This window comes from Pleurodeles waltl, chromosome 10, assembly GCF_031143425.1.
Source record: "Pleurodeles waltl isolate 20211129_DDA chromosome 10, aPleWal1.hap1.20221129, whole genome shotgun sequence".
Lineage (NCBI taxonomy): Eukaryota > Metazoa > Chordata > Amphibia > Caudata > Salamandridae > Pleurodeles > Pleurodeles waltl.
The window spans coordinates 993,801,111-993,823,428 of NC_090449.1; positions in this window are offsets into that span (position 1 = coordinate 993,801,111).

Below are 22,318 nucleotides of genomic sequence, written 5' to 3' on the forward strand. Positions count from 1 at the left end.
TTCCTTGCTAGTTTAGTGGCTCCCCCCCCCCCTGCCCCCCTTTTTTTCACCCCTATTCTTAGTAAAAAAGACTACATAGACCTTTCCGAGTGTGGTTTTAGGAGACTGTTTTTTAATCTGTTTGTGTGATTTAAACTGTGCTTACAAGCTGTCTGCCCCCCTGTCTTTTTTTGCCTTAAAAAGCCCGATTTTTAGAGTGTGCGCCCAGAACTATTGCAGTGTTTGTCTCTTAAACAATCTCCCCCTTACCTGAAAAGTAGACTCTGCTAGCTTGAAAGTGTGGATTCAGCCTGTCTGTATCCAAGGAGATACTGAATAGAGCACCAGTAGCCCCCCCCAGGCCCCAGGGACTGGACTTGGCTGATTGGCTCCCTGAGTCTCTGCTGCACCTGAGGCCCGCCCCCCCCCCCCCCCACCTGCTCTGGCTCCTTAAGTTTGTGGAGGGAAGGCCAAAGACAGGCACCTCCATTTTGTGTTCCTCTGTGCATTCTCTCCTGTGTCCTGATACAGCCCAGTGTTCAAGGATTGCAAAGAGACCTAGGTAAGGAGCCCAAAGATATTTTCTAGTCAAATAGTATTAATTGTTCAAACAGTGTTTGTTTTACTGTGGACTCTCTGTGTTTTTCAGGCAGCTTGGCCTCTTTTAAAGTGGTGTTTGTTTCAAAATCGTTTTTTTGCTGTGACTGTGTGAATTCCCTTGCTAGTTTAGTGGCTCCCCCCCCCCCCGCCCCCCTTTTTTTCACCCCTATTCTTAGTAAAAAAGACTACATAGACCTTTCCGAGTGTGGTTTTAGGAGACTGTTTTTTAATCTGTTTGTGTGATTTAAACTGTGCTTACAAGCTGTCTGCCCCCCTGTCTTTTTTTGCCTTAAAAAGCCCGATTTTTAGAGTGTGCGCCCAGAACTATTGCAGTGTTTGTCTCTTAAACAATCTCCCCCTTACCTGAAAAGTAGACTCTGCTAGCTTGAAAGTGTGGATTCAGCCTGTCTGTATCCAAGGAGATACTGAATAGAGCACCAGTAGCCCCCCCCAGGCCCCAGGGACTGGACTTAGCTGATTGGCTCCCTGAGTCTCTGCTGCACCTGAGGCCCCCCCCCCCCCCCCCCCACCTGCTCTGGCTCCTTAAGTTTGTGGAGGGAAGGCCAAAGACAGGCACCTCCATTTTGTGTTCCTCTGTGCATTCTCTCCTGTGTCCTGATACAGCCCAGTGTTCAAGGATTGCAAAGAGACCTAGGTAAGGAGCCCAAAGATATTTTCTAGTCAAATAGTATTAATTGTTCAAACAGTGTTTGTTTTACTGTGGACTCTCTGTGTTTTTCAGGCAGCTTGGCCTCTTTTAAAGTGGTGTTTGTTTCAAAATCGTTTTTTTGCTGTGACTGTGTGAATTCCCTTGCTAGTTTAGTGGCTCCCCCCCCCCCCCTGCCCCCCTTTTTTTCACCCCTATTCTTAGTAAAAAAGACTACATAGACCTTTCCGAGTGTGGTTTTAGGAGACTGTTTTTTAATCTGTTTGCTGTGATTTAAACTGTGCTTACAAGCTGTCTGCCCCCCTGTCTTTTTTTGCCTTAAAAAGCCCGATTTTTAGAGTGTGCGCCCAGAACTATTGCAGTGTTTGTCTCTTAAACAATCTCCCCTTACCTGAAAAGTAGACTCTGCTAGCTTGAAAGTGTGGATTCAGCCTGTCTGTATCCAAGGAGATACTGAATAGAGCACCAGTAGCCCCCCCCAGGCCCCAGGGACTGGACTTAGCTGATTGGCTCCCTGAGTCTCTGCTGCACCTGAGGCCCGCCCCCCCCCACTTGCTCTGGCTCCTTAGGTTTGTGGAGGGAAGGCCAAAGACAGGCACCTCCATTTTGTGTTCCTCTGTGCATTCTCTCCTGTGTCCTGATACAGCCCAGTGTTCAAGGATTGCAAAGAGACCTAGGTAAGGAGCCCAAAGATATTTTCTAGTCAAATAGTATTAATTGTTCAAACAGTGTTTGTTTTACTGTGGACTCTCTGTGTTTTTCAGGCAGCTTGGCCTCTTTTAAAGTGGTGTTTGTTTCAAAATCGTTTTTTTGCTGTGACTGTGTGAATTCCCTTGCTAGTTTAGTGGCTCCCCCCCCCCCTGCCCCCCTTTTTTTCACCCCTATTCTTAGTAAAAAAGACTACATAGACCTTTCCGAGTGTGGTTTTAGGAGACTGTTTTTTAATCTGTTTGTGTGATTTAAACTGTGCTTACAAGCTGTCTGCCCCCCTGTCTTTTTTTGCCTTAAAAAGCCCGATTTTTAGAGTGTGCGCCCAGAACTATTGCAGTGTTTGTCTCTTAAACAATCTCCCCCTTACCTGAAAAGTAGACTCTGCTAGCTTGAAAGTGTGGATTCAGCCTGTCTGTATCCAAGGAGATACTGAATAGAGCACCAGTAGCCCCCCCCAGGCCCCAGGGACTGGACTTAGCTGATTGGCTCCCTGAGTCTCTGCTGCACCTGAGGCCCGCCCCCCCCCACTTGCTCTGGCTCCTTAGGTTTGTGGAGGGAAGGCCAAAGACAGGCACCTCCATTTTGTGTTCCTCTGTGCATTCTCTCCTGTGTCCTGATACAGCCCAGTGTTCAAGGATTGCAAAGAGACCTAGGTAAGGAGCCCAAAGATATTTTCTAGTCAAATAGTATTAATTGTTCAAACAGTGTTTGTTTTACTGTGGACTCTCTGTGTTTTTCAGGCAGCTTGGCCTCTTTTAAAGTGGTGTTTGTTTCAAAATCGTTTTTTTGCTGTGACTGTGTGAATTCCCTTGCTAGTTTAGTGGCTCCCCCCCCCCCTGCCCCCCTTTTTTTCACCCCTATTCTTAGTAAAAAAGACTACATAGACCTTTCCGAGTGTGGTTTTAGGAGACTGTTTTTTAATCTGTTTGTGTGATTTAAACTGTGCTTACAAGCTGTCTGCCCCCCTGTCTTTTTTTGCCTTAAAAAGCCCGATTTTTAGAGTGTGCGCCCAGAACTATTGCAGTGTTTGTCTCTTAAACAATCTCCCCCTTACCTGAAAAGTAGACTCTGCTAGCTTGAAAGTGTGGATTCAGCCTGTCTGTATCCAAGGAGATACTGAATAGAGCACCAGTAGCCCCCCCCAGGCCCCAGGGACTGGACTTGGCTGATTGGCTCCCTGAGTCTCTGCTGCACCTGAGGCCCGCCCCCCCCCCCCCCCCCCACCTGCTCTGGCTCCTTAAGTTTGTGGAGGGAAGGCCAAAGACAGGCACCTCCATTTTGTGTTCCTCTGTGCATTCTCTCCTGTGTCCTGATACAGCCCAGTGTTCAAGGATTGCAAAGAGACCTAGGTAAGGAGCCCAAAGATATTTTCTAGTCAAATAGTATTAATTGTTCAAACAGTGTTTGTTTTACTGTGGACTCTCTGTGTTTTTCAGGCAGCTTGGCCTCTTTTAAAGTGGTGTTTGTTTCAAAATCGTTTTTTTGCTGTGACTGTGTGAATTCCCTTGCTAGTTTAGTGGCTCCCCCCCCCCCCGCCCCCCTTTTTTTCACCCCTATTCTTAGTAAAAAAGACTACATAGACCTTTCCGAGTGTGGTTTTAGGAGACTGTTTTTTAATCTGTTTGTGTGATTTAAACTGTGCTTACAAGCTGTCTGCCCCCCTGTCTTTTTTTGCCTTAAAAAGCCCGATTTTTAGAGTGTGCGCCCAGAACTATTGCAGTGTTTGTCTCTTAAACAATCTCCCCCTTACCTGAAAAGTAGACTCTGCTAGCTTGAAAGTGTGGATTCAGCCTGTCTGTATCCAAGGAGATACTGAATAGAGCACCAGTAGCCCCCCCCAGGCCCCAGGGACTGGACTTAGCTGATTGGCTCCCTGAGTCTCTGCTGCACCTGAGCCCCCCCCCCCCCCCCCCCACCTGCTCTGGCTCCTTAAGTTTGTGGAGGGAAGGCCAAAGACAGGCACCTCCATTTTGTGTTCCTCTGTGCATTCTCTCCTGTGTCCTGATACAGCCCAGTGTTCAAGGATTGCAAAGAGACCTAGGTAAGGAGCCCAAAGATATTTTCTAGTCAAATAGTATTAATTGTTCAAACAGTGTTTGTTTTACTGTGGACTCTCTGTGTTTTTCAGGCAGCTTGGCCTCTTTTAAAGTGGTGTTTGTTTCAAAATCGTTTTTTTGCTGTGACTGTGTGAATTCCCTTGCTAGTTTAGTGGCTCCCCCCCCCCCCCCCTGCCCCCCTTTTTTTCACCCCTATTCTTAGTAAAAAAGACTACATAGACCTTTCCGAGTGTGGTTTTAGGAGACTGTTTTTTAATCTGTTTGTGTGATTTAAACTGTGCTTACAAGCTGTCTGCCCCCCTGTCTTTTTTTGCCTTAAAAAGCCCGATTTTTAGAGTGTGCGCCCAGAACTATTGCAGTGTTTGTCTCTTAAACAATCTCCCCCTTACCTGAAAAGTAGACTCTGCTAGCTTGAAAGTGTGGATTCAGCCTGTCTGTATCCAAGGAGATACTGAATAGAGCACCAGTAGCCCCCCCCAGGCCCCAGGGACTGGACTTAGCTGATTGGCTCCCTGAGTCTCTGCTGCACCTGAGGCCCGCCCCCCCCCACTTGCTCTGGCTCCTTAGGTTTGTGGAGGGAAGGCCAAAGACAGGCACCTCCATTTTGTGTTCCTCTGTGCATTCTCTCCTGTGTCCTGATACAGCCCAGTGTTCAAGGATTGCAAAGAGACCTAGGTAAGGAGCCCAAAGATATTTTCTAGTCAAATAGTATTAATTGTTCAAACAGTGTTTGTTTTACTGTGGACTCTCTGTGTTTTTCAGGCAGCTTGGCCTCTTTTAAAGTGGTGTTTGTTTCAAAATCGTTTTTTTGCTGTGACTGTGTGAATTCCCTTGCTAGTTTAGTGGCTCCCCCCCCCCCCTGCCCCCCTTTTTTTCACCCCTATTCTTAGTAAAAAAGACTACATAGACCTTTCCGAGTGTGGTTTTAGGAGACTGTTTTTTAATCTGTTTGTGTGATTTAAACTGTGCTTACAAGCTGTCTGCCCCCCTGTCTTTTTTTGCCTTAAAAAGCCCGATTTTTAGAGTGTGCGCCCAGAACTATTGCAGTGTTTGTCTCTTAAACAATCTCCCCCTTACCTGAAAAGTAGACTCTGCTAGCTTGAAAGTGTGGATTCAGCCTGTCTGTATCCAAGGAGATACTGAATAGAGCACCAGTAGCCCCCCCCAGGCCCCAGGGACTGGACTTAGCTGATTGGCTCCCTGAGTCTCTGCTGCACCTGAGGCCCGCCCCCCCCCCACTTGCTCTGGCTCCTTAGGTTTGTGGAGGGAAGGCCAAAGACAGGCACCTCCATTTTGTGTTCCTCTGTGCATTCTCTCCTGTGTCCTGATACAGCCCAGTGTTCAAGGATTGCAAAGAGACCTAGGTAAGGAGCCCAAAGATATTTTCTAGTCAAATAGTATTAATTGTTCAAACAGTGTTTGTTTTACTGTGGACTCTCTGTGTTTTTCAGGCAGCTTGGCCTCTTTTAAAGTGGTGTTTGTTTCAAAATCGTTTTTTTGCTGTGACTGTGTGAATTCCCTTGCTAGTTTAGTGGCTCCCCCCCCTCCCTGCCCCCCTTTTTTTCACCCCTATTCTTAGTAAAAAAGACTACATAGACCTTTCCGAGTGTGGTTTTAGGAGACTGTTTTTTAATCTGTTTGTGTGATTTAAACTGTGCTTACAAGCTGTCTGCCCCCCTGTCTTTTTTTGCCTTAAAAAGCCCGATTTTTAGAGTGTGCGCCCAGAACTATTGCAGTGTTTGTCTCTTAAACAATCTCCCCCTTACCTGAAAAGTAGACTCTGCTAGCTTGAAAGTGTGGATTCAGCCTGTCTGTATCCAAGGAGATACTGAATAGAGCACCAGTAGCCCCCCCCAGGCCCCAGGGACTGGACTTGGCTGATTGGCTCCCTGAGTCTCTGCTGCACCTGAGGCCCGCCCCCCCCCCCCCCCACCTGCTCTGGCTCCTTAAGTTTGTGGAGGGAAGGCCAAAGACAGGCACCTCCATTTTGTGTTCCTCTGTGCATTCTCTCCTGTGTCCTGATACAGCCCAGTGTTCAAGGATTGCAAAGAGACCTAGGTAAGGAGCCCAAAGATATTTTCTAGTCAAATAGTATTAATTGTTCAAACAGTGTTTGTTTTACTGTGGACTCTCTGTGTTTTTCAGGCAGCTTGGCCTCTTTTAAAGTGGTGTTTGTTTCAAAATCGTTTTTTTGCTGTGACTGTGTGAATTCCCTTGCTAGTTTAGTGGCTCCCCCCCCCCCCCCGCCCCCCTTTTTTTCACCCCTATTCTTAGTAAAAAAGACTACATAGACCTTTCCGAGTGTGGTTTTAGGAGACTGTTTTTTAATCTGTTTGTGTGATTTAAACTGTGCTTACAAGCTGTCTGCCCCCCTGTCTTTTTTTGCCTTAAAAAGCCCGATTTTTAGAGTGTGCGCCCAGAACTATTGCAGTGTTTGTCTCTTAAACAATCTCCCCCTTACCTGAAAAGTAGACTCTGCTAGCTTGAAAGTGTGGATTCAGCCTGTCTGTATCCAAGGAGATACTGAATAGAGCACCAGTAGCCCCCCCCAGGCCCCAGGGACTGGACTTAGCTGATTGGCTCCCTGAGTCTCTGCTGCACCTGAGGCCCCCCCCCCCCCCCCCCACCTGCTCTGGCTCCTTAAGTTTGTGGAGGGAAGGCCAAAGACAGGCACCTCCATTTTGTGTTCCTCTGTGCATTCTCTCCTGTGTCCTGATACAGCCCAGTGTTCAAGGATTGCAAAGAGACCTAGGTAAGGAGCCCAAAGATATTTTCTAGTCAAATAGTATTAATTGTTCAAACAGTGTTTGTTTTACTGTGGACTCTCTGTGTTTTTCAGGCAGCTTGGCCTCTTTTAAAGTGGTGTTTGTTTCAAAATCGTTTTTTTGCTGTGACTGTGTGAATTCCCTTGCTAGTTTAGTGGCTCCCCCCCCCCCCTGCCCCCCTTTTTTTCACCCCTATTCTTAGTAAAAAAGACTACATAGACCTTTCCGAGTGTGGTTTTAGGAGACTGTTTTTTAATCTGTTTGTGTGATTTAAACTGTGCTTACAAGCTGTCTGCCCCCCTGTCTTTTTTTGCCTTAAAAAGCCCGATTTTTAGAGTGTGTGCCCAGAACTATTGCAGTGTTTGTCTCTTAAACAATCTCCCCCTTACCTGAAAAGTAGACTCTGCTAGCTTGAAAGTGTGGATTCAGCCTGTCTGTATCCAAGGAGATACTGAATAGAGCACCAGTAGCCCCCCCCAGGCCCCAGGGACTGGACTTAGCTGATTGGCTCCCTGAGTCTCTGCTGCACCTGAGGCCCGCCCCCCCCCACTTGCTCTGGCTCCTTAGGTTTGTGGAGGGAAGGCCAAAGACAGGCACCTCCATTTTGTGTTCCTCTGTGCATTCTCTCCTGTGTCCTGATACAGCCCAGTGTTCAAGGATTGCAAAGAGACCTAGGTAAGGAGCCCAAAGATATTTTCTAGTCAAATAGTATTAATTGTTCAAACAGTGTTTGTTTTACTGTGGACTCTCTGTGTTTTTCAGGCAGCTTGGCCTCTTTTAAAGTGGTGTTTGTTTCAAAATCGTTTTTTTGCTGTGACTGTGTGAATTCCCTTGCTAGTTTAGTGGCTCCCCCCCCCCCTGCCCCCCTTTTTTTCACCCCTATTCTTAGTAAAAAAGACTACATAGACCTTTCCGAGTGTGGTTTTAGGAGACTGTTTTTTAATCTGTTTGTGTGATTTAAACTGTGCTTACAAGCTGTCTGCCCCCCTGTCTTTTTTTGCCTTAAAAAGCCCGATTTTTAGAGTGTGCGCCCAGAACTATTGCAGTGTTTGTCTCTTAAACAATCTCCCCCTTACCTGAAAAGTAGACTCTGCTAGCTTGAAAGTGTGGATTCAGCCTGTCTGTATCCAAGGAGATACTGAATAGAGCACCAGTAGCCCCCCCCAGGCCCCAGGGACTGGACTTAGCTGATTGGCTCCCTGAGTCTCTGCTGCACCTGAGGCCCGCCCCCCCCCACTTGCTCTGGCTCCTTAGGTTTGTGGAGGGAAGGCCAAAGACAGGCACCTCCATTTTGTGTTCCTCTGTGCATTCTCTCCTGTGTCCTGATACAGCCCAGTGTTCAAGGATTGCAAAGAGACCTAGGTAAGGAGCCCAAAGATATTTTCTAGTCAAATAGTATTAATTGTTCAAACAGTGTTTGTTTTACTGTGGACTCTCTGTGTTTTTCAGGCAGCTTGGCCTCTTTTAAAGTGGTGTTTGTTTCAAAATCGTTTTTTTGCTGTGACTGTGTGAATTCCCTTGCTAGTTTAGTGGCTCCCCCCCCCCCCTGCCCCCCTTTTTTTCACCCCTATTCTTAGTAAAAAAGACTACATAGACCTTTCCGAGTGTGGTTTTAGGAGACTGTTTTTTAATCTGTTTGTGTGATTTAAACTGTGCTTACAAGCTGTCTGCCCCCCTGTCTTTTTTTGCCTTAAAAAGCCCGATTTTTAGAGTGTGCGCCCAGAACTATTGCAGTGTTTGTCTCTTAAACAATCTCCCCCTTACCTGAAAAGTAGACTCTGCTAGCTTGAAAGTGTGGATTCAGCCTGTCTGTATCCAAGGAGATACTGAATAGAGCACCAGTAGCCCCCCCCAGGCCCCAGGGACTGGACTTAGCTGATTGGCTCCCTGAGTCTCTGCTGCACCTGAGGCCCGCCCCCCCCCACTTGCTCTGGCTCCTTAGGTTTGTGGAGGGAAGGCCAAAGACAGGCACCTCCATTTTGTGTTCCTCTGTGCATTCTCTCCTGTGTCCTGATACAGCCCAGTGTTCAAGGATTGCAAAGAGACCTAGGTAAGGAGCCCAAAGATATTTTCTAGTCAAATAGTATTAATTGTTCAAACAGTGTTTGTTTTACTGTGGACTCTCTGTGTTTTTCAGGCAGCTTGGCCTCTTTTAAAGTGGTGTTTGTTTCAAAATCGTTTTTTTGCTGTGACTGTGTGAATTCCCTTGCTAGTTTAGTGGCTCCCCCCCCCCCTGCCCCCCTTTTTTTCACCCCTATTCTTAGTAAAAAAGACTACATAGACCTTTCCGAGTGTGGTTTTAGGAGACTGTTTTTTAATCTGTTTGTGTGATTTAAACTGTGCTTACAAGCTGTCTGCCCCCCTGTCTTTTTTTGCCTTAAAAAGCCCGATTTTTAGAGTGTGCGCCCAGAACTATTGCAGTGTTTGTCTCTTAAACAATCTCCCCCTTACCTGAAAAGTAGACTCTGCTAGCTTGAAAGTGTGGATTCAGCCTGTCTGTATCCAAGGAGATACTGAATAGAGCACCAGTAGCCCCCCCCAGGCCCCAGGGACTGGACTTAGCTGATTGGCTCCCTGAGTCTCTGCTGCACCTGAGGCCCGCCCCCCCCCCCCACCTGCTCTGGCTCCTTAAGTTTGTGGAGGGAAGGCCAAAGACAGGCACCTCCATTTTGTGTTCCTCTGTGCATTCTCTCCTGTGTCCTGATACAGCCCAGTGTTCAAGGATTGCAAAGAGACCTAGGTAAGGAGCCCAAAGATATTTTCTAGTCAAATAGTATTAATTGTTCAAACAGTGTTTGTTTTACTGTGGACTCTCTGTGTTTTTCAGGCAGCTTGGCCTCTTTTAAAGTGGTGTTTGTTTCAAAATCGTTTTTTTGCTGTGACTGTGTGAATTCCCTTGCTAGTTTAGTGGCTCCCCCCCCCCTGCCCCCCTTTTTTTCACCCCTATTCTTAGTAAAAAAGACTACATAGACCTTTCCGAGTGTGGTTTTAGGAGACTGTTTTTTAATCTGTTTGTGTGATTTAAACTGTGCTTACAAGCTGTCTGCCCCCCTGTCTTTTTTTGCCTTAAAAAGCCCGATTTTTAGAGTGTGCGCCCAGAACTATTGCAGTGTTTGTCTCTTAAACAATCTCCCCCTTACCTGAAAAGTAGACTCTGCTAGCTTGAAAGTGTGGATTCAGCCTGTCTGTATCCAAGGAGATACTGAATAGAGCACCAGTAGCCCCCCCCAGGCCCCAGGGACTGGACTTAGCTGATTGGCTCCCTGAGTCTCTGCTGCACCTGAGGCCCGCCCCCCCCCACTTGCTCTGGCTCCTTAGGTTTGTGGAGGGAAGGCCAAAGACAGGCACCTCCATTTTGTGTTCCTCTGTGCATTCTCTCCTGTGTCCTGATACAGCCCAGTGTTCAAGGATTGCAAAGAGACCTAGGTAAGGAGCCCAAAGATATTTTCTAGTCAAATAGTATTAATTGTTCAAACAGTGTTTGTTTTACTGTGGACTCTCTGTGTTTTTCAGGCAGCTTGGCCTCTTTTAAAGTGGTGTTTGTTTCAAAATCGTTTTTTTGCTGTGACTGTGTGAATTCCCTTGCTAGTTTAGTGGCTCCCCCCCCCCCCCTGCCCCCCTTTTTTTCACCCCTATTCTTAGTAAAAAAGACTACATAGACCTTTCCGAGTGTGGTTTTAGGAGACTGTTTTTTAATCTGTTTGTGTGATTTAAACTGTGCTTACAAGCTGTCTGCCCCCCTGTCTTTTTTTGCCTTAAAAAGCCCGATTTTTAGAGTGTGCGCCCAGAACTATTGCAGTGTTTGTCTCTTAAACAATCTCCCCCTTACCTGAAAAGTAGACTCTGCTAGCTTGAAAGTGTGGATTCAGCCTGTCTGTATCCAAGGAGATACTGAATAGAGCACCAGTAGCCCCCCCCAGGCCCCAGGGACTGGACTTGGCTGATTGGCTCCCTGAGTCTCTGCTGCACCTGAGGACCGCCCCCCCCCCCCCCACCTGCTCTGGCTCCTTAAGTTTGTGGAGGGAAGGCCAAAGACAGGCACCTCCATTTTGTGTTCCTCTGTGCATTCTCTCCTGTGTCCTGATACAGCCCAGTGTTCAAGGATTGCAAAGAGACCTAGGTAAGGAGCCCAAAGATATTTTCTAGTCAAATAGTATTAATTGTTCAAACAGTGTTTGTTTTACTGTGGACTCTCTGTGTTTTTCAGGCAGCTTGGCCTCTTTTAAAGTGGTGTTTGTTTCAAAATCGTTTTTTTGCTGTGACTGTGTGAATTCCCTTGCTAGTTTAGTGGCTCCCCCCCTCCGCCCCCCTTTTTTTCACCCCTATTCTTAGTAAAAAAGACTACATAGACCTTTCCGAGTGTGGTTTTAGGAGACTGTTTTTTAATCTGTTTGTGTGATTTAAACTGTGCTTACAAGCTGTCTGCCCCCCTGTCTTTTTTTGCCTTAAAAAGCCCGATTTTTAGAGTGTGCGCCCAGAACTATTGCAGTGTTTGTCTCTTAAACAATCTCCCCCTTACCTGAAAAGTAGACTCTGCTAGCTTGAAAGTGTGGATTCAGCCTGTCTGTATCCAAGGAGATACTGAATAGAGCACCAGTAGCCCCCCCCAGGCCCCAGGGACTGGACTTAGCTGATTGGCTCCCTGAGTCTCTGCTGCACCTGAGGCCCCCCCCCCCCCCCCACCTGCTCTGGCTCCTTAAGTTTGTGGAGGGAAGGCCAAAGACAGGCACCTCCATTTTGTGTTCCTCTGTGCATTCTCTCCTGTGTCCTGATACAGCCCAGTGTTCAAGGATTGCAAAGAGACCTAGGTAAGGAGCCCAAAGATATTTTCTAGTCAAATAGTATTAATTGTTCAAACAGTGTTTGTTTTACTGTGGACTCTCTGTGTTTTTCAGGCAGCTTGGCCTCTTTTAAAGTGGTGTTTGTTTCAAAATCGTTTTTTTGCTGTGACTGTGTGAATTCCCTTGCTAGTTTAGTGGCTCCCCCCCCCCCCTGCCCCCCTTTTTTTCACCCCTATTCTTAGTAAAAAAGACTACATAGACCTTTCCGAGTGTGGTTTTAGGAGACTGTTTTTTAATCTGTTTGTGTGATTTAAACTGTGCTTACAAGCTGTCTGCCCCCCTGTCTTTTTTTGCCTTAAAAAGCCCGATTTTTAGAGTGTGCGCCCAGAACTATTGCAGTGTTTGTCTCTTAAACAATCTCCCCCTTACCTGAAAAGTAGACTCTGCTAGCTTGAAAGTGTGGATTCAGCCTGTCTGTATCCAAGGAGATACTGAATAGAGCACCAGTAGCCCCCCCCAGGCCCCAGGGACTGGACTTAGCTGATTGGCTCCCTGAGTCTCTGCTGCACCTGAGGCCCGCCCCCCCCCACTTGCTCTGGCTCCTTAGGTTTGTGGAGGGAAGGCCAAAGACAGGCACCTCCATTTTGTGTTCCTCTGTGCATTCTCTCCTGTGTCCTGATACAGCCCAGTGTTCAAGGATTGCAAAGAGACCTAGGTAAGGAGCCCAAAGATATTTTCTAGTCAAATAGTATTAATTGTTCAAACAGTGTTTGTTTTACTGTGGACTCTCTGTGTTTTTCAGGCAGCTTGGCCTCTTTTAAAGTGGTGTTTGTTTCAAAATCGTTTTTTTGCTGTGACTGTGTGAATTCCCTTGCTAGTTTAGTGGCTCCCCCCCCCCCCTGCCCCCCTTTTTTTCACCCCTATTCTTAGTAAAAAAGACTACATAGACCTTTCCGAGTGTGGTTTTAGGAGACTGTTTTTTAATCTGTTTGTGTGATTTAAACTGTGCTTACAAGCTGTCTGCCCCCCTGTCTTTTTTTGCCTTAAAAAGCCCGATTTTTAGAGTGTGCGCCCAGAACTATTGCAGTGTTTGTCTCTTAAACAATCTCCCCCTTACCTGAAAAGTAGACTCTGCTAGCTTGAAAGTGTGGATTCAGCCTGTCTGTATCCAAGGAGATACTGAATAGAGCACCAGTAGCCCCCCCCAGGCCCCAGGGACTGGACTTAGCTGATTGGCTCCCTGAGTCTCTGCTGCACCTGAGGCCCGCCCCCCCCCACTTGCTCTGGCTCCTTAGGTTTGTGGAGGGAAGGCCAAAGACAGGCACCTCCATTTTGTGTTCCTCTGTGCATTCTCTCCTGTGTCCTGATACAGCCCAGTGTTCAAGGATTGCAAAGAGACCTAGGTAAGGAGCCCAAAGATATTTTCTAGTCAAATAGTATTAATTGTTCAAACAGTGTTTGTTTTACTGTGGACTCTCTGTGTTTTTCAGGCAGCTTGGCCTCTTTTAAAGTGGTGTTTGTTTCAAAATCGTTTTTTTGCTGTGACTGTGTGAATTCCCTTGCTAGTTTAGTGGCTCCCCCCCCCCCCTGCCCCCCTTTTTTTCACCCCTATTCTTAGTAAAAAAGACTACATAGACCTTTCCGAGTGTGGTTTTAGGAGACTGTTTTTTAATCTGTTTGTGTGATTTAAACTGTGCTTACAAGCTGTCTGCCCCCCTGTCTTTTTTTGCCTTAAAAAGCCCGATTTTTAGAGTGTGCGCCCAGAACTATTGCAGTGTTTGTCTCTTAAACAATCTCCCCCTTACCTGAAAAGTAGACTCTGCTAGCTTGAAAGTGTGGATTCAGCCTGTCTGTATCCAAGGAGATACTGAATAGAGCACCAGTAGCCCCCCCCAGGCCCCAGGGACTGGACTTGGCTGATTGGCTCCCTGAGTCTCTGCTGCACCTGAGGCCCGCCCCCCCCCCCCCCCCACCTGCTCTGGCTCCTTAAGTTTGTGGAGGGAAGGCCAAAGACAGGCACCTCCATTTTGTGTTCCTCTGTGCATTCTCTCCTGTGTCCTGATACAGCCCAGTGTTCAAGGATTGCAAAGAGACCTAGGTAAGGAGCCCAAAGATATTTTCTAGTCAAATAGTATTAATTGTTCAAACAGTGTTTGTTTTACTGTGGACTCTCTGTGTTTTTCAGGCAGCTTGGCCTCTTTTAAAGTGGTGTTTGTTTCAAAATCGTTTTTTTGCTGTGACTGTGTGAATTCCCTTGCTAGTTTAGTGGCTCCCCCCCCCCCTGCCCCCCTTTTTTTCACCCCTATTCTTAGTAAAAAAGACTACATAGACCTTTCCGAGTGTGGTTTTAGGAGACTGTTTTTTAATCTGTTTGTGTGATTTAAACTGTGCTTACAAGCTGTCTGCCCCCCTGTCTTTTTTTGCCTTAAAAGCCCGATTTTTAGAGTGTGCGCCCAGAACTATTGCAGTGTTTGTCTCTTAAACAATCTCCCCCTTACCTGAAAAGTAGACTCTGCTAGCTTGAAAGTGTGGATTCAGCCTGTCTGTATCCAAGGAGATACTGAATAGAGCACCAGTAGCCCCCCCCAGGCCCCAGGGACTGGACTTAGCTGATTGGCTCCCTGAGTCTCTGCTGCACCTGAGGCCCGCCCCCCCCCACTTGCTCTGGCTCCTTAGGTTTGTGGAGGGAAGGCCAAAGACAGGCACCTCCATTTTGTGTTCCTCTGTGCATTCTCTCCTGTGTCCTGATACAGCCCAGTGTTCAAGGATTGCAAAGAGACCTAGGTAAGGAGCCCAAAGATATTTTCTAGTCAAATAGTATTAATTGTTCAAACAGTGTTTGTTTTACTGTGGACTCTCTGTGTTTTTCAGGCAGCTTGGCCTCTTTTAAAGTGGTGTTTGTTTCAAAATCGTTTTTTTGCTGTGACTGTGTGAATTCCCTTGCTAGTTTAGTGGCTCCCCCCCCCCCTGCCCCCCTTTTTTTCACCCCTATTCTTAGTAAAAAAGACTACATAGACCTTTCCGAGTGTGGTTTTAGGAGACTGTTTTTTAATCTGTTTGTGTGATTTAAACTGTGCTTACAAGCTGTCTGCCCCCCTGTCTTTTTTTGCCTTAAAAAGCCCGATTTTTAGAGTGTGCGCCCAGAACTATTGCAGTGTTTGTCTCTTAAAACAATCTCCCCCTTACCTGAAAAGTAGACTCTGCTAGCTTGAAAGTGTGGATTCAGCCTGTCTGTATCCAAGGAGATACTGAATAGAGCACCAGTAGCCCCCCCCAGGCCCCAGGGACTGGACTTGGCTGATTGGCTCCCTGAGTCTCTGCTGCACCTGAGGACCGCCCCCCCCCCCCCCCACCTGCTCTGGCTCCTTAAGTTTGTGGAGGGAAGGCCAAAGACAGGCACCTCCATTTTGTGTTCCTCTGTGCATTCTCTCCTGTGTCCTGATACAGCCCAGTGTTCAAGGATTGCAAAGAGACCTAGGTAAGGAGCCCAAAGATATTTTCTAGTCAAATAGTATTAATTGTTCAAACAGTGTTTGTTTTACTGTGGACTCTCTGTGTTTTTCAGGCAGCTTGGCCTCTTTTAAAGTGGTGTTTGTTTCAAAATCGTTTTTTTGCTGTGACTGTGTGAATTCCCTTGCTAGTTTAGTGGCTCCCCCCCTCCGCCCCCCTTTTTTTCACCCCTATTCTTAGTAAAAAAGACTACATAGACCTTTCCGAGTGTGGTTTTAGGAGACTGTTTTTTAATCTGTTTGTGTGATTTAAACTGTGCTTACCTGTCTGCCCCCCTGTCTTTTTTTGCCTTAAAAAGCCCGATTTTTAGAGTGTGCGCCCAGAACTATTGCAGTGTTTGTCTCTTAAACAATCTCCCCTTACCTGAAAAGTAGACTCTGCTAGCTTGAAAGTGTGGATTCAGCCTGTCTGTATCCAAGGAGATACTGAATAGAGCACCAGTAGCCCCCCCCAGGCCCCAGGGACTGGACTTAGCTGATTGGCTCCCTGAGTCTCTGCTGCACCTGAGGCCCCCCCCCCCCCCCCACCTGCTCTGGCTCCTTAAGTTTGTGGAGGGAAGGCCAAAGACAGGCACCTCCATTTTGTGTTCCTCTGTGCATTCTCTCCTGTGTCCTGATACAGCCCAGTGTTCAAGGATTGCAAAGAGACCTAGGTAAGGAGCCCAAAGATATTTTCTAGTCAAATAGTATTAATTGTTCAAACAGTGTTTGTTTTACTGTGGACTCTCTGTGTTTTTCAGGCAGCTTGGCCTCTTTTAAAGTGGTGTTTGTTTCAAAATCGTTTTTTTGCTGTGACTGTGTGAATTCCCTTGCTAGTTTAGTGGCTCCCCCCCCCCCCCCTGCCCCCCTTTTTTTCACCCCTATTCTTAGTAAAAAAGACTACATAGACCTTTCCGAGTGTGGTTTTAGGAGACTGTTTTTTAATCTGTTTGTGTGATTTAAACTGTGCTTACAAGCTGTCTGCCCCCCTGTCTTTTTTTGCCTTAAAAAGCCCGATTTTTAGAGTGTGCGCCCAGAACTATTGCAGTGTTTGTCTCTTAAACAATCTCCCCCTTACCTGAAAAGTAGACTCTGCTAGCTTGAAAGTGTGGATTCAGCCTGTCTGTATCCAAGGAGATACTGAATAGAGCACCAGTAGCCCCCCCCAGGCCCCAGGGACTGGACTTAGCTGATTGGCTCCCTGAGTCTCTGCTGCACCTGAGGCCCGCCCCCCCCCACTTGCTCTGGCTCCTTAGGTTTGTGGAGGGAAGGCCAAAGACAGGCACCTCCATTTTGTGTTCCTCTGTGCATTCTCTCCTGTGTCCTGATACAGCCCAGTGTTCAAGGATTGCAAAGAGACCTAGGTAAGGAGCCCAAAGATATTTTCTAGTCAAATAGTATTAATTGTTCAAACAGTGTTTGTTTTACTGTGGACTCTCTGTGTTTTTCAGGCAGCTTGGCCTCTTTTAAAGTGGTGTTTGTTTCAAAATCGTTTTTTTGCTGTGACTGTGTGAATTCCCTTGCTAGTTTAGTGGCTCCCCCCCCCCCCTGCCCCCCTTTTTTTCACCCCTATTCTTAGTAAAAAAGACTACATAGACCTTTCCGAGTGTGGTTTTAGGAGACTGTTTTTTAATCTGTTTGTGTGATTTAAACTGTGCTTACAAGCTGTCTGCCCCCCTGTCTTTTTTTGCCTTAAAAAGCCCGATTTTTAGAGTGTGCGCCCAGAACTATTGCAGTGTTTGTCTCTTAAACAATCTCCCCCTTACCTGAAAAGTAGACTCTGCTAGCTTGAAAGTGTGGATTCAGCCTGTCTGTATCCAAGGAGATACTGAATAGAGCACCAGTAGCCCCCCCCAGGCCCCAGGGACTGGACTTAGCTGATTGGCTCCCTGAGTCTCTGCTGCACCTGAGGCCCGCCCCCCCCCACTTGCTCTGGCTCCTTAGGTTTGTGGAGGGAAGGCCAAAGACAGGCACCTCCATTTTGTGTTCCTCTGTGCATTCTCTCCTGTGTCCTGATACAGCCCAGTGTTCAAGGATTGCAAAGAGACCTAGGTAAGGAGCCCAAAGATATTTTCTAGTCAAATAGTATTAATTGTTCAAACAGTGTTTGTTTTACTGTGGACTCTCTGTGTTTTTCAGGCAGCTTGGCCTCTTTTAAAGTGGTGTTTGTTTCAAAATCGTTTTTTTGCTGTGACTGTGTGAATTCCCTTGCTAGTTTAGTGGCTCCCCCCCCCCCCCTGCCCCCCTTTTTTTCACCCCTATTCTTAGTAAAAAAGACTACATAGACCTTTCCGAGTGTGGTTTTAGGAGACTGTTTTTTAATCTGTTTGTGTGATTTAAACTGTGCTTACAAGCTGTCTGCCCCCCTGTCTTTTTTTGCCTTAAAAAGCCCGATTTTTAGAGTGTGCGCCCAGAACTATTGCAGTGTTTGTCTCTTAAACAATCTCCCCCTTACCTGAAAAGTAGACTCTGCTAGCTTGAAAGTGTGGATTCAGCCTGTCTGTATCCAAGGAGATACTGAATAGAGCACCAGTAGCCCCCCCCAGGCCCCAGGGACTGGACTTGGCTGATTGGCTCCCTGAGTCTCTGCTGCACCTGAGGCCCGCCCCCCCCCCCCCCCACCTGCTCTGGCTCCTTAAGTTTGTGGAGGGAAGGCCAAAGACAGGCACCTCCATTTTGTGTTCCTCTGTGCATTCTCTCCTGTGTCCTGATACAGCCCAGTGTTCAAGGATTGCAAAGAGACCTAGGTAAGGAGCCCAAAGATATTTTCTAGTCAAATAGTATTAATTGTTCAAACAGTGTTTGTTTTACTGTGGACTCTCTGTGTTTTTCAGGCAGCTTGGCCTCTTTTAAAGTGGTGTTTGTTTCAAAATCGTTTTTTTGCTGTGACTGTGTGAATTCCCTTGCTAGTTTAGTGGCTCCCCCCCCCCCCCCACCCCCCTTTTTTTCACCCCTATTCTTAGTAAAAAAGACTACATAGACCTTTCCGAGTGTGGTTTTAGGAGACTGTTTTTTAATCTGTTTGTGTGATTTAAACTGTGCTTACAAGCTGTCTGCCCCCCTGTCTTTTTTTGCCTTAAAAATCCCGATTTTTAGAGTGTGCGCCCAGAACTATTGCAGTGTTTGTCTCTTAAACAATCTCCCCCTTACCTGAAAAGTAGACTCTGCTAGCTTGAAAGTGTGGATTCAGCCTGTCTGTATCCAAGGAGATACTGAATAGAGCACCAGTAGCCCCCCCCAGGCCCCAGGGACTGGACTTAGCTGATTGGCTCCCTGAGTCTCTGCTGCACCTGAGGCCCGCCCCCCCCCCCCCACCTGCTCTGGCTCCTTAAGTTTGTGGAGGGAAGGCCAAAGACAGGCACCTCCATTTTGTGTTCCTCTGTGCATTCTCTCCTGTGTCCTGATACAGCCCAGTGTTCAAGGATTGCAAAGAGACCTAGGTAAGGAGCCCAAAGATATTTTCTAGTCAAATAGTATTAATTGTTCAAACAGTGTTTGTTTTACTGTGGACTCTCTGTGTTTTTCAGGCAGCTTGGCCTCTTTTAAAGTGGTGTTTGTTTCAAAATCGTTTTTTTGCTGTGACTGTGTGAATTCCCTTGCTAGTTTAGTGGCTCCCCCCCCCCCTGCCCCCCTTTTTTTCACCCCTATTCTTAGTAAAAAAGACTACATAGACCTTTCCGAGTGTGGTTTTAGGAGACTGTTTTTTAATCTGTTTGTGTGATTTAAACTGTGCTTACAAGCTGTCTGCCCCCCTGTCTTTTTTTGCCTTAAAAAGCCCGATTTTTAGAGTGTGCGCCCAGAACTATTGCAGTGTTTGTCTCTTAAACAATCTCCCCCTTACCTGAAAAGTAGACTCTGCTAGCTTGAAAGTGTGGATTCAGCCTGTCTGTATCCAAGGAGATACTGAATAGAGCACCAGTAGCCCCCCCCAGGCCCCAGGGACTGGACTTAGCTGATTGGCTCCCTGAGTCTCTGCTGCACCTGAGGCCCGCCCCCCCCCACTTGCTCTGGCTCCTTAGGTTTGTGGAGGGAAGGCCAAAGACAGGCACCTCCATTTTGTGTTCCTCTGTGCATTCTCTCCTGTGTCCTGATACAGCCCAGTGTTCAAGGATTGCAAAGAGACCTAGGTAAGGAGCCCAAAGATATTTTCTAGTCAAATAGTATTAATTGTTCAAACAGTGTTTGTTTTACTGTGGACTCTCTGTGTTTTTCAGGCAGCTTGGCCTCTTTTAAAGTGGTGTTTGTTTCAAAATCGTTTTTTTGCTGTGACTGTGTGAATTCCCTTGCTAGTTTAGTGGCTCCCCCCCCCCCCTGCCCCCCTTTTTTTCACCCCTATTCTTAGTAAAAAAGACTACATAGACCTTTCCGAGTGTGGTTTTAGGAGACTGTTTTTTAATCTGTTTGTGTGATTTAAACTGTGCTTACAAGCTGTCTGCCCCCCTGTCTTTTTTTGCCTTAAAAAGCCCGATTTTTAGAGTGTGCGCCCAGAACTATTGCAGTGTTTGTCTCTTAAACAATCTCCCCCTTACCTGAAAAGTAGACTCTGCTAGCTTGAAAGTGTGGATTCAGCCTGTCTGTATCCAAGGAGATACTGAATAGAGCACCAGTAGCCCCCCCCAGGCCCCAGGGACTGGACTTGGCTGATTGGCTCCCTGAGTCTCTGCTGCACCTGAGGACCGCCCCCCCCCCCCCCCACCTGCTCTGGCTCCTTAAGTTTGTGGAGGGAAGGCCAAAGACAGGCACCTCCATTTTGTGTTCCTCTGTGCATTCTCTCCTGTGTCCTGATACAGCCCAGTGTTCAAGGATTGCAAAGAGACCTAGGTAAGGAGCCCAAAGATATTTTCTAGTCAAATAGTATTAATTGTTCAAACAGTGTTTGTTTTACTGTGGACTCTCTGTGTTTTTCAGGCAGCTTGGCCTCTTTTAAAGTGGTGTTTGTTTCAAAATCGTTTTTTTGCTGTGACTGTGTGAATTCCCTTGCTAGTTTAGTGGCTCCCCCCCTCCGCCCCCCTTTTTTTCACCCCTATTCTTAGTAAAAAAGACTACATAGACCTTTCCGAGTGTGGTTTTAGGAGACTGTTTTTTAATCTGTTTGTGTGATTTAAACTGTGCTTACAAGCTGTCTGCCCCCCTGTCTTTTTTTGCCTTAAAAAGCCCGATTTTTAGAGTGTGCGCCCAGAACTATTGCAGTGTTTGTCTCTTAAACAATCTCCCCCTTACCTGAAAAGTAGACTCTGCTAGCTTGAAAGTGTGGATTCAGCCTGTCTGTATCCAAGGAGATACTGAATAGAGCACCAGTAGCCCCCCCCAGGCCCCAGGGACTGGACTTAGCTGATTGGCTCCCTGAGTCTCTGCTGCACCTGAGGCCCCCCCCCCCCCCCACCTGCTCTGGCTCCTTAAGTTTGTGGAGGGAAGGCCAAAGACAGGCACCTCCATTTTGTGTTCCTCTGTGCATTCTCTCCTGTGTCCTGATACAGCCCAGTGTTCAAGGATTGCAAAGAGACCTAGGTAAGGAGCCCAAAGATATTTTCTAGTCAAATAGTATTAATTGTTCAAACAGTGTTTGTTTTACTGTGGACTCTCTGTGTTTTTCAGGCAGCTTGGCCTCTTTTAAAGTGGTGTTTGTTTCAAAATCGTTTTTTTGCTGTGACTGTGTGAATTCCCTTGCTAGTTTAGTGGCTCCCCCCCCCCCCCTGCCCCCCTTTTTTTCACCCCTATTCTTAGTAAAAAAGACTACATAGACCTTTCCGAGTGTGGTTTTAGGAGACTGTTTTTTAATCTGTTTGTGTGATTTAAACTGTGCTTACAAGCTGTCTGCCCCCCTGTCTTTTTTTGCCTTAAAAAGCCCGATTTTTAGAGTGTGCGCCCAGAACTATTGCAGTGTTTGTCTCTTAAACAATCTCCCCCTTACCTGAAAAGTAGACTCTGCTAGCTTGAAAGTGTGGATTCAGCCTGTCTGTATCCAAGGAGATACTGAATAGAGCACCAGTAGCCCCCCCCAGGCCCCAGGGACTGGACTTAGCTGATTGGCTCCCTGAGTCTCTGCTGCACCTGAGGCCCGCCCCCCCCCACTTGCTCTGGCTCCTTAGGTTTGTGGAGGGAAGGCCAAAGACAGGCACCTCCATTTTGTGTTCCTCTGTGCATTCTCTCCTGTGTCCTGATACAGCCCAGTGTTCAAGGATTGCAAAGAGACCTAGGTAAGGAGCCCAAAGATATTTTCTAGTCAAATAGTATTAATTGTTCAAACAGTGTTTGTTTTACTGTGGACTCTCTGTGTTTTTCAGGCAGCTTGGCCTCTTTTAAAGTGGTGTTTGTTTCAAAATCGTTTTTTTGCTGTGACTGTGTGAATTCCCTTGCTAGTTTAGTGGCTCCCCCCCCCCCTGCCCCCCTTTTTTTCACCCCTATTCTTAGTAAAAAAGACTACATAGACCTTTCCGAGTGTGGTTTTAGGAGACTGTTTTTTAATCTGTTTGTGTGATTTAAACTGTGCTTACAAGCTGTCTGCCCCCCTGTCTTTTTTTGCCTTAAAAAGCCCGATTTTTAGAGTGTGCGCCCAGAACTATTGCAGTGTTTGTCTCTTAAACAATCTCCCCCTTACCTGAAAAGTAGACTCTGCTAGCTTGAAAGTGTGGATTCAGCCTGTCTGTATCCAAGGAGATACTGAATAGAGCACCAGTAGCCCCCCCCAGGCCCCAGGGACTGGACTTAGCTGATTGGCTCCCTGAGTCTCTGCTGCACCTGAGGCCCGCCCCCCCCCACTTGCTCTGGCTCCTTAGGTTTGTGGAGGGAAGGCCAAAGACAGGCACCTCCATTTTGTGTTCCTCTGTGCATTCTCTCCTGTGTCCTGATACAGCCCAGTGTTCAAGGATTGCAAAGAGACCTAGGTAAGGAGCCCAAAGATATTTTCTAGTCAAATAGTATTAATTGTTCAAACAGTGTTTGTTTTACTGTGGACTCTCTGTGTTTTTCAGGCAGCTTGGCCTCTTTTAAAGTGGTGTTTGTTTCAAAATCGTTTTTTTGCTGTGACTGTGTGAATTCCCTTGCTAGTTTAGTGGCTCCCCCCCCCCCCTGCCCCCCTTTTTTTCACCCCTATTCTTAGTAAAAAAGACTACATAGACCTTTCCGAGTGTGGTTTTAGGAGACTGTTTTTTAATCTGTTTGTGTGATTTAAACTGTGCTTACAAGCTGTCTGCCCCCCTGTCTTTTTTTGCCTTAAAAAGCCCGATTTTTAGAGTGTGCGCCCAGAACTATTGCAGTGTTTGTCTCTTAA